This window comes from Manis pentadactyla, chromosome 10 (genome assembly GCF_030020395.1).
Source record: "Manis pentadactyla isolate mManPen7 chromosome 10, mManPen7.hap1, whole genome shotgun sequence".
Lineage (NCBI taxonomy): Eukaryota > Metazoa > Chordata > Mammalia > Pholidota > Manidae > Manis > Manis pentadactyla.
In genome coordinates this window covers 46594365-46606758 of record NC_080028.1, presented here as the reverse complement: position 1 = coordinate 46606758, position 12394 = coordinate 46594365, and the positions used below count along the sequence as shown (strand labels likewise).

Genomic DNA, 12394 nt, shown 5'->3' with positions numbered 1-12394 from the left:
TCAGTTGCGGAATGTGTTACTCTCATCCCTCCCTTTGATGCTCCCCAACCTAACCAAGCCCTTTACCCTATATACAACAGAAAGGGCAGGAGTGGCCACCAGAGTGCTGGTACAGCCAGTGGGGCCAGGGTGCCATCCCATTGCATTTCTCTCCAAACAGTTGGATGCCACCGCCAGAGGGTGGCAGCCTTGCCTCTGAGTCCTGGCAGCTGCGGGAAGTCTGGCCCAAAAAGCCCTGAAATTAACCCTCCAACAGCCCATTACTGTGTATTCCCCACACCGGTTACAAGATATTTTGAGTCATAAATTCCTGGCCTCCTTGAGTCCATCAAGAGTACAAGAATTCCACCTCCTGTTTATTGAACATCCACAGGTAATCCTACAAGTCTCTCCACCCCTTAACCTAGCCTCCTTGCTTCCCGTCAGCGATCAGGCAGATCAGCCCACGCATTCCTGTGTAGAGATTGTAGAAGCTCTTAGAAAACCTAGAGAGGGCCTACAAGACATGCCCCTCGAAAACCCTGACTTGACCTTTTTCATAGACGGAAGCTTGCTGAAGGGGAGTGCTGGGATGCAAAGGGCAGCCTATGCAGTGGTAACTCTGTTGCAAGTGATAGAAGCAAACCTACTCCCATCTGGGACCACCTCCCAGAAAGCCAAATTAGTAACTCTTACCCGAGCATTACAGCTGGCAGCCGGGAAGAGAGCCACAATTTATACTGACTTTAAATATGCCTTCTTGATTACACACACTCATGCAGCAATTTGGAAGGAAAGGGACTTCCTCACCACCAAGGGAACCCCAATCATCAATGGCAGGGCTATCAGCTGCATGCTACAGGCCCTAGAGGACCCCAAGGAGCTGGCCATCGTGCATTGTAAAGGACATCAAACAGGAAACGATCCAGTAACCAGAGATAATGCATTGGCAGACACCACGGCCCGACAGTTAACATCCGGGTCTAGCCCACCCTCTGTGTTGTTTCTTTCCTCCTCTCTACTGCCCCAGTACCCCGATGATTAATGACAACTGCTCCTACATCAAGGGGGAGCGTTAGGAGATCAGGGATGGATATATCTCGGAGGACAAATTGCCCTCCCCCAAGCCCAAGGCAGGGAAGTCATATCCAAAATTTATCAGTTTCTACACATTGGGCCGGAAGCCATGCACCGGCTTCTCTCCCCCATATTTGCCCCTTATGGTCTCTGCAAGGCCATAGATGAGGTACACCAAGGCTGTACTACTTGTCATCGCATCTCGTCTCAAGGTGCTCTGAAAATCCAGATGGCCCTCCACCAGGTGAGAGGAACCATCCCCGGACAGGACTGGCAGGTCGATTTCACCCACATGCCTAAACATAAAAAACTTAGGTATTTACTAGTTCTGGTTGATACCTTTTCAGGATGGATTGAAGCCTTCCCCACCAACCAAGAGACAGCTTCGGTGGTGGCACAGACATTGGTAGCGCATATCATCCCCCCATTTTGGCCTGCCTGCCTCGCTACAGTCGGACAACGGGCCTGCTTTAATGTCTCAGGTCACTCAGCTAACAGCCAAGGCTCTCAATATCACCTGGAACCTCCATATACCCTACCACCCCCAAACTTCAGGTAAGGTCGAAAGGGCTAATGGTCTCTTAAAAGACCAACTAACTAATCTGTCTCTAGAGGTAAAGCTCTAGTGGCCCGATCTTCTCCCCATCGCTCTCGCTCGGCTGCATGCTGCCCCCCAGGGACCAGCTGGACTAAGTGCATTTGAGCTGATGTATGGCAGGCCCTTCTTATTAAACACAGGCCTGCCCACTACCTCTCCTCCTTTGGCCTCCTACCTTCCTTACTTTACACTGTTGAGGCATCTTCTTAGGGAACATGCAGACCAGCTCCTACCCCAACCTATGTCATCCAGCAACCAAGGAGACGTAGTGATCCTTCAGCTAGACGAAGTGCTCCTAAGAGAACTCCAGTCAAAATCTCTCCAATCCCGCTGGACAGGGCCTTATATAGTAATCCTCACTACGCCCTCAGCAGCCAAACTACACAGGCACTCCTCCTGGTATCACCTTTCTAGGCTCAAACGGGTACCCAGACATGATGAGTGGGTGTCTTGTGAAGTTGGTCCTCTTAAGCTACGGGTTAGTCATGTCAAGTACAGCCAGCCAAATAGATGACCCTATAGTCTCCAGGCAGAGCTATTCGGCATGGAAATTCAGGCTTAACCTAACCCTTCCTCATGGAACTGAGGCCCAAGAAGTAGGCACCCAAAGCTGCCTGCGTGCGGGTTGTCAGGCACCGGTTCAAATACTGATATACACAGACATCTTAAATACCTTCTCAAACCCAACACTATGCTTCCCTGACGACCAGACCTCTAGTACATGTACATTCCAGTCCAACATGTATGGAGGATGCCATCCTGAAGCAAACAAATGTAAAGTCCATACAGTAAGAGACACGACAAGGGGAACCAATGACAAAATATTTACGAAGATACAAAATAGGCTATACATTACCGTTAGTGACCCATGGGACCAACGCTGGGAAAAAGGAGTACGGGGCAAGCTGTACAAAAGCAGTCAAGCCTTTCCACAGGGCACGATCAACATCAAAAGAGAGTGGACCACTGTAAACCCCACTCTCACGGAGGTCTTAAACACCCAGGCATGGGTATCAAGTAATATTTTAAAAACGGAACAGGCACTAAAACAGAGGATCCAGTCGGGCCACTAACCCCACTCTCTATGACCAGCAGAAACACAACTTTCCTGGGCCAGAGTCATTAGAGAAACAGTGCAATTTCTTAATGCTTCACATATCCTCAGCAATGTGTCTAATTATTTCCTCTGTGCCTCCCTCCGATACCCCCCAGTGGCTGCAGTTCCCATTAGTTTTTTCCAGGCTCAACCAGTAAACTCTGAAAAAGACTGCGGCCTCCCTTTAAGCGAAGTACCAATGTGGAAAACAAGCCTTGAGCCCAAAGCTCGGCATAAGTCTGGGGTCACCAGAAAATGGCACGAAAAGCCATCGTCCCAGCTAACCTGCTACCTGACCCAGCATTCCAGTATCTCAGAATGGCCAATGGGAAGCCAATGCTGACGACGGGTGACTGTAGACACTCCAATTTCCCTTCAAGGAGGTGGATTCTTCTGGTGCAACAGCACACTTACCCAATGCATCAACAGCACCATGGTAGGACCCTGCTTTTTGGTAATGCTTGTGCCCCAACTAACTTTGTACAGCAAACCTGAGGTAAGACAGGCACTAGATGAATGGTCTATATATCAAAACACTAGACAGAAGAGGGCAGTTTATCTACTGGTGCTGGTGGGAGTGAGCCTAGTTACTGCAGTGTCTGCGGCTGCCACAGGGGCAGGAGCGTTAGACCATACATAGCTTAGTGAGCTCTCAAAGTCTAGCAAGTCAATTGGCAGCATTAGACGACAGAGTGAGCCTAACCTTGGGAGAAACCTCAACCTCCCTTATTTCCCTCCAGCGACAACTTACTTCCCTTGCCCAGGTCACCCTTCAAAATCGGTGGGCCTTAGATCTGCTTACTGCAGAAAAGGGCGGAACCTGTATTTTCTTGCAGGAAGAATGCTGTTATTATATCAATGAATCTGGGGTCATAGAGCAAAGCGTAAAAAAACTGCAAGAATTACAAAAACACCTCCACAAAACATGAGTACCTGAAGGTGGCCCTTATGGGTGGCTTCAGCCTCCCATAATGGCCTGGCTAATTCCTCTGCTAGGCCCCTTAATAACAGTTTGTGGTTTACTCTTAATCGCCCCGTGTGTTTTCAAGTTTCTTCAACAGCGCATAGCAGAAATTTCACACATAAAAGTTAATCAACTGTTGCTGCACGAGTACTCGCCCCTCCCGACTGAGCCTCCGGCCATCAACCAGCCTTAAACCCCCCACGTTGCCCCTCCTCAGTCAGAAGTAGCCAGATCGAGTCGGCGCCCATTATAACCAAAGACTGAAATGTAAGGCTGAGAGCACTGACAGGAGGAGCAAGCACGTTGGACCCTGATGACGTGTCAAAGTCCCCGGCTGTTGCCCCCTCCCAACCTGAAAAATGTGCCTTACATTAGCCAATCCTTGCACCGCTGTAAATCTAAGCTCTGCCGCCCCCTACCTTCTTTGAAAACTCACTGCCTGTCTGCTTACACATGCGAATTCCCCAGCCTCTATTTCTGTAGACTGGGAAAATCTTGCCCGGGTGTTTGCGTTCAAATAAACTACCTGGCCCTTCGTTGCCTCTCTTTGCCTGTTTATTTAGGCTAGAATTTATCTTACAGAAAGAATATTGAGAGAACTGGGTGACCAATCCAAACGGAACAATATTTGTATTATAGGGATACCAGAAGAAGAAGAAGAGAGAGAATGGGATAGAAAGTGTCTTTGAGAAGGTAGTTGCTGAAAACTTCCCCAATCTGGGGAAGGAGATAGTTGTTCACGCCATGGAGATCCACAGATCTCTCAACACAAGGGACCCATGGAAGACAACACCAAAACATATAGTAATTAAAATGGAAAAGATTAAGAATAAGGACAGACTGTTAAAAGCAGCTAGAGACAGAAATAAGATCACATACAAAGGAAAGCCCATCAGGCTAACATCAGACTTCTCAGCACAAATCTTACAGGCCAGAAGGGAGTGGCATGATGTATTTAATGCCATGAAGCAGAATGGCCTGGAACCAAGATTACTTTATCTGGCAAGATTATCATTTAAATTTGAAGGAGGGATTAAACAATTTCCAGATAAGCAAAAGCTGAGAGAATTTACCTCCCACAAACCATCTGTGCAGTCTATTTTGGAGGGACTGCTATAGATGGAAGTGTTCCTAAGGTGGACTAGCTGTCACCAGAGGTAATAAAACCACAGTAAAGAAAGTAGAACAGCTAATTATTAAGCAAATGCAAAATTAAATTAACTATCCCCAAAGTCAATAAAGGGATAGACAAAAAGTACAGAATTTGATACCTAATGTAGAAAGAATGGAGGAGGAAGAAAAAGGAGGAAAAATAGAAAAGAACCTTTAGATTGTGTTTGTAACAGCATACTAAATGAGTCAAGTTAGACTCTTAGATAGTAAGGAAATTAGCCTTGAACCTTTGGTAACCACGAATCTAAAGCCTGAAATGGCAATAAGTACATACCTGTCAGTAATCACCCTAAATGTAAATGGACTGAATGCACCAATCAAAAAACATAAAGTCACTGAATGTATAAAAAAAACAAGACCTATCTATATGCTGCTTAAAAGAGACTCACCTCAACCCCAAAGACATGCATAGACTAAAAGTCAAGGGATGGAAAAAGATATATTATGTAAACAATAGGGAGAAAAAAGCAGGAGTTGCAGTACTAGTATCAGACAAAATAGACTTCAAAACAAAGAAAGTAACGAGATAAAGAAGGACATTACATAATGATAAAGGGCTCAGTCCAACAAGAGGATATAACCATTATGAATATGTATGCACCCAACACAGGAGCACCAGCATTTGTGAAACAAATACTAACAGAACTAAAGGAGGAAATAGAATGCAATGCATTCACTTTAGGAGACTTCAACACACCATTCACCCCAAAGGACAGATCCACCAGACAGAAAATAAGTAAGGACACAGAGGCACTGAACAACACACTAGAACAGATGGACCTAATAGACATCTACAGAACTCTACATCCAAAAGCAACAGGATACACTTTCTTGTCAAGTGCACATGGAACATTCTCCAGAATAGACCACATACTAGGACACAAAAAGAGCCTCAGTAAATTCATAAAGATTGAAATTCTACCAACCAACTTTTCAGAACACAAAGGTATAAAACTAGAAATAAATTGTACAAAGAAAGCAAAAAAGCCCACAAACACATGGACGCTTAACAACATGCTCCTAAATAATCAATGGATCAACGACCAAATTAAAATAGAGATCAAGCAATATATGGAAACAAATGACAACAACAACACAAAGCCCCAACTTCTGTGGGATGCAGCGAAAGCTGTCTGAAGAGGAAAGTATATAGCAAACTAGGCATATTTAAAGAAGGAAGAACAAACCCAAATGAATAGTCTAACATCACAATTATCAAAATTGGAAAAAGAAGAACAAATGAGGCCTAAAGTCAGCAGAAGGAGGGACATAGTAAAGATCAGAGAAGAAATAAATAAAATTGAGACGAATAGAACAATAGAAAAAAATCAATAAAACCAAGAGGTGGTTCTTTGAGAAAATAAAGAAAATAGATAAGCCTCTAGCCAGATTTATTAAGAGAAAAAGAGAATCAACACACAGCAACAGAATCAGAAACGAGAAAGGAAACATCATGTCGGACCCAAAAGAAATACAAAGAATTATTAGAGACTACTATGAAAACCTATATGCTAAGAAGTTGGAAAACCTTGAAGAAATGGACAACTTCCTAGAAAAATACAACCTTCCAAGACTGACCAAGGGAGAAACACAAAATCTAAACAAACCAATTACCAGCAAAGAAATTGAAGGGGTAATCAAAAAACTACCCAACAACAAAACCACCAGGCTAGATGGATTGCCCTCGGAATTTTATGAGACATGCAGAGGAGATATAATTCCCATTCTCCTTAAAGTTTTCCAAAAAATAGAAGAGGAGGGAATACTCCCAAACTCATTCTATGAAGCCAACATAACCCTAATACCAAAACCAGGCAAAGACCCCACCAAAAAAGAAAATTACAGACCAATATCCCTGATGAATGTAGATGCAAAAATACTCAACAAAATATTAGCAAACCGAATTCAAAAATACATCAGAAGGATCATACACCATGACCAAGTGGGATTTATCCCAGGGATGCAAGGATGTTACAATATCCGAAAATCCATCAACATCATCCACCACATAAACAAAAAGGACAAGAACCACATGATCATCTCCATAGATGCTGAAAAAAGCATTAAACAAAATTCAACATCCATTCATGATAAAAACTCTCAACAAAATGTTTATAGAGGACACGTACCTCAACATAATAAAGGCCATATATTATAAACCCATAGCCAACATCATACTGAACAGTGAAAAGCTGAAAGCTTTTCCTCTGAGATCAGGAACAAGACAGGGATGCCCACTCTGCCCACTGTTATTCAACATAGTACTGGAGGTCCTAGCCATGGTATTAAGACAAAACAAAGAAATACAAGAAATCCAAATTGGTTAAGGAGAAGTTATGCTGTCACTATTTGCAGATGACATGATATTGTACATAAAAACCCCTAAAGACTCCACTCCAAAACTACTAGAACTGATATCGGAATGCAGCAAACTTGTAGGATACAAAATTAACACAGAAATACGTGGCTTTCTTATACACTAACAATGAACTAATAGAAAGAGAGATCAGGAAAACAAATCCATTCACAATCAAAAAGAATAAAATACGTTGGAATAAACCTTACCAAGGAAGTGAAAGACCTATACCCTGAAAACTATAAGACACTCTTAAGAGAAATTAAAGAGGGCACTAACAAATGGAAACTCATCCCATGCTCTTGGCTAGGAAGAATTAATATCATCAAAATGACCATCCTGCCCAAAGCAATATACAGATTTGATGCAATCCCTAGCAAACTACCAACAACATTCTTCAAAGAACTAGGACAAATAGTTAACAAATTCATATGGAAACACCAAAGACCCCGAATAGCCAAAGCAATCCTGGGAAGGGGGGGATCTCACTCCCCAACTTCAAGCTCTACTACAAAGCCACAGTACTCAAGACAGTTTGGTACTGGCACAAGAACAGAACCACAGACCAGTGGAACACAATAGAGACTGCAAATATTAACCCAAACATGTATGGTCAATTAATATATGATAAAGGAGCCATAGACATACAATGGCGAAATGACAGTCTCCTCAGCAGATGGTGCTGGCAAACCTGGACAGCTACAGGGAAGAGAATGAAACTGGATCACTGTCTTACCCCATACACAAAAGTAAATTCGAAATGGATCAAAGACCTGAACAAAACTCATGAAACCATAAAACTCTTAGAAAAAAACATAGGCAAAAATCTCTTGGACATAAACATGAGCGACTTCTTCATGAACATATCTCCCCGGTCAAGGGAAACAAAAGCAAAAATGAACAAGTGGGACTATATCAAGCTGAAAAGCTTCTGTACAGCAAAGGAAACCATCAATAGAACAAAAAGGTATCCTTCAGTATGGGAGAATATATTCATAAATGACAGATCTGATAAAGGGTTGACATCCAAAATATATAAAGAGCTCATGCACCTCAACAAACAAAAAGCAAATAATTCAGTTAAAAAGTGGACAGAGGAACTGAACAGGCAGTTCTCCAAAGAAGAAATTCAGATGGCCAACAGACACATGAAAAGATGCTCCACACCACTTGTCATCAGAGAAATGCAAATTAAAACCACAATGAGATATCACCTCACACCGGTAAGGATCGCCACCATCCAAAAGACAAATAACAACAAATGTTGGTGAGGTTTCAGAGAAAGGGGAAACCTACTGCACTGCTGGTGGGAATGCAAATTAGTTCAACCATTGTGGAAAGCGGTAGGCAAGTTCCTCAAAAAGCTCAAAATAGAAATACCATTTGATCCAGAAATTCCACTTTTCGGCATTTACCCTAAAAATGCAGAAGCCCAGTTTGAAAAAGACAGATGCACCCCTATGTTTATCGCAGCACTATTTACAATAGCCAAGAAATGGAAGCAACCTAAGTGATCATCAATAGATGAATGGATAAAGAAGATGTGGTACATATACACAATGCCATAAGAAGAAAACAAATCCTACCATTTGCAACAACATGGATGGAGCTAGAGGGTATTATGCTCAGTCAAGTAAGCCAGGTGGAGAAAGACAAGTACCAAATGATTTCATTCATATGTGGAGTAGAAGAACAAAGAAAAAAACTGAAGTAGCAAAGCAGCAGCAGACTCACATAACCCAAGAATGGACTAACAGTTACTAAAGCAAAAGGGACTGGGGAGGATGGGTGGGAAGGGAGGGATAAGGTGTGGGATAAAAAAAGAAAAGAAAGGGGTCATTATGATTTTCATGTATAATGAGGGGGTGACACGGGGAGGGCTGTACAAAGCAGAGAAGACAAGTAGTGACTGTATAGCATCTTAGTACTCTGATGGACAGAGACTGTAATGGGGTAAGTGGGGGTGACTTGGTGATGGGGGTAGTCTAGTAAACATAATGTTCCTCATGTAACTGTAGATTAATGATACAAAAAAAAAAAACAAAACTCCAGACCCCAAATCCTTAAGCACACCTCCTCTGTGAGGTTGCCCACAGTCCCCTTTCTTTGAGTGTGTCACTCTCTCTGTTCCACTCCAGATAGTTGGGAAGGGGCTACTGAGAGCTCCTGGCTTGCAAGTACCCATCTCTTGTGTGACCTGGACGCAGATGCCACTATACCATCCTGCTCCTTAGTATCCTGCCTGAAAATCTCCTTTCTTTACCTTTGGAAAGTTCTCAGAAGATAGTCTCACTCCGTCCAGTGCTCTTCGGCTCCCCTAAATCCTGGGGTGCTGGGGACTCAGGTCCCATGCAATGCAGATTCAAGCGGACACTGGATGCCAGGTGACCAGCCATAGGAGTTGGCAGGGGTTTATGCCCTATGCCAAGTGGGAGTTCAATGAGCTTCCCTTTCCTCCCTCTGTTTTCCCTTCCTCTCTGGTTTATTCAAGTAAACCTTTGTCTGCCTTGACTCTGGTCCACTCCTCACTTGGAGTGTATTCAAATTAAACTTTCACTCTGCTTCACAACTGTGTCTCTGCCCTTCAGTGCTTTGTTGTGGTGGGGACAAGAACTGAGGAGGACAAGCTCAACCCGCTAACAGAAATTGCACATTATCTCTATTTACAGTTTCGAACAGAAGTCAGCTACATGGCTACAATAAATTGCAAGGAAGGCTAATAATAGGCATAGGTTAATAATTTATTAATATAGAAGAAATGGAGAATGCTTTGGAATTCTGAAATTTTTAAGATCTACTTTAAGATCCCCTGGATAACATCACAAAGACTATTTGGAGGAAAGGTGGCTTCCAGAATAGAAATTAAATGACATAAAGGACATGAGATGCTAGTTGTATCTGGAGAATTAATCATGGTGTATTTAGCCTGAGGTACAATTTTTTCTTTGACAGGCCGAATTCTCCAATTTATATTGTCACTTTTATTACCAATTAAAATAATTTTATTTTGTTTCCAAATCCTCGTGTCTATATATAGGATTGCAAAACATCAGTATGGGAAGGCAAGCATATATTAGGGAAATCCCTACTGAATTATCTGGAGAGTTTAAATTAGTGTTTTCTTTTTCCGTTGTTATTTCTAAAAATATTTAGTGCCTATGAAAAGCCTTTGTACACATATAAATATTTGATCCTTTGGGAATAGTGTTCTTGCATCTCATATCCTACTGAGAATTCATCATAATCATTAGATGTTCCCCTTCGGAGTTCAAAGAGCACAAATACTCCATGAGATTAGTGTTGGTTAATTTATATAGCACTGCAAATAACACTTAGAAAATTATTTATTATATGAATAAGTAAATGGTTGTAATAGGAATATTTAATAAAGGAGTCTAAAATTTGAAAAAAAGTAACAATGTTTACAAAATTTCCATTTATAGCAAGAAAAACAGGCATAGATTGCAGTTAGCCTGAGCTCCGCCAGAGAGGAGCGGGCTGCCCGTGTGCTCTCTACAGCTGGGTGATGAAGCAGCGAAATGTGGAAGCAGAGGAGTTACATTTTGTCGAAAAAAATCTGTGCATATTAAATCTTCTTAAAAATGGTATTTGAGTTTTTAAGTGTTTTTGGCAGACTGGTTTTGGCCTCAAAAATATGGAAAAGAATCGGCACATCTAAAAATTAAAGATCATTTCCTGTATTTTTTTAATTTTAGCATTATGTTTTTAATGTTATTTTTTCTAACCTTTTAAATTTTGATTTAGGGAAAATGGTGAAAGAATACAAATGGAATACAATGATAATTTAGTATTAAAAACAGTTCCTTTAAAAATTTATCTAATAGTCACAATAAGTAATACAACTAAGCGTATTGCATTCACAGGCCTGCCTTCTAATGGTTTGCTAATGTGACCTTTCTTAACTTTTTACAGTGTGTTTAGGTAAGAGTTGGTGTTTTTGACATGGAACAAATGTAATTAGGTATATACATTCCTACATTATTACCTTGGGTGTGATTTGTGTAAATGAGGGAAGATGTATAATAATTGCTTCGCAGTGACATGAATGTAAACAGGTTGTGATTGTAAAGGGAAAAGTGACAGTCATCTCTTCACCCAAATTGTGTGTATTAGTAACATAACTTTGAGAGAAGGTCTCATTTTTTTGTATCTTAGTATCCTCCTATAAACTCCTCTAGATATTATAGGAAAAGACTTTTATTTTACTTTATATGTTTATTTTGTTTTATTTATGTGCCTTTTCAAAAGTAATGCATGATTTAGAGGTTGGAAACAATTATCTTGATATTATCAAGACAGAAAACATTGTGTTATCTAGGGTCCATCACTAAAACTTAAACTTTTTCTGCATTTGATGATGAAGATCCCAAGGAAGATGATTTTCTTTAGAGATATTATTAATCTTCTTTTAAAGAAGTACACTAAAATATGTCCTATAATTATGTACACAAAAAATAGTTTTGAACGGATAACTTTGGAAAACATGCTCTTTCAAATTTTTCCTGAACTTCAATTTACTACCTGTGCAGAACTAAACACCAAACTGTCTTAATATATGCCTGATGTTGAGAATAGTTTTCTATAATTAACATTTTCTTAATTATGTGTTAGCCAAACATTTAATGTACTATCTTAGGGAAAAGTAATGCATCCTGAAATTCATGTCACCACTATTCTGAGATTCACTATGTGTTTAATAATTACCAAACACTCATTCCTCATCTTTTATGTCATACTGATCTCAACATTATTCATCATTACAGTCTTTGCTTAATAAAAATAATAAGATAAAATAATCAGAAAGAAAACAAGTAGGTGCAGAGAAATATGATTGATTTTCATCTTATAATTTTTTTACAAATATTAACTAAGTAACATATTTATTACTAATTTCTGTATTTTTAACTTTTTCAAAATTTTACTTATTAACATATTTTTAATATTCTTTGGAATTTTTCACCAAACTCACTTTCCTATCTCTAAAAAACCTTTCTTACCTCTCTAGGTTTCTGTAAGCTTTGTTGTTACCTTTCTCTTCTTTGACCTCTCATACTTCATACAATGTACTGAATACATATTTTTATATTTCTGTCTACTTTTATAACTTTCCTCTCATTTGTCACTTGATTT

The 12394-nt window shown here is 40.7% G+C and overlaps 1 protein-coding gene across 3 annotated transcripts in view; it reads left to right on the top strand.

The window, feature by feature from the left end:
* LOC130679067 (olfactory receptor 6C74-like) overlaps nucleotides 1–12394 on the top strand; it is a 118719-nt gene that overhangs the window by 104330 nt on the left and 1995 nt on the right. The gene's annotated exons all lie outside the window — the stretch shown is intronic.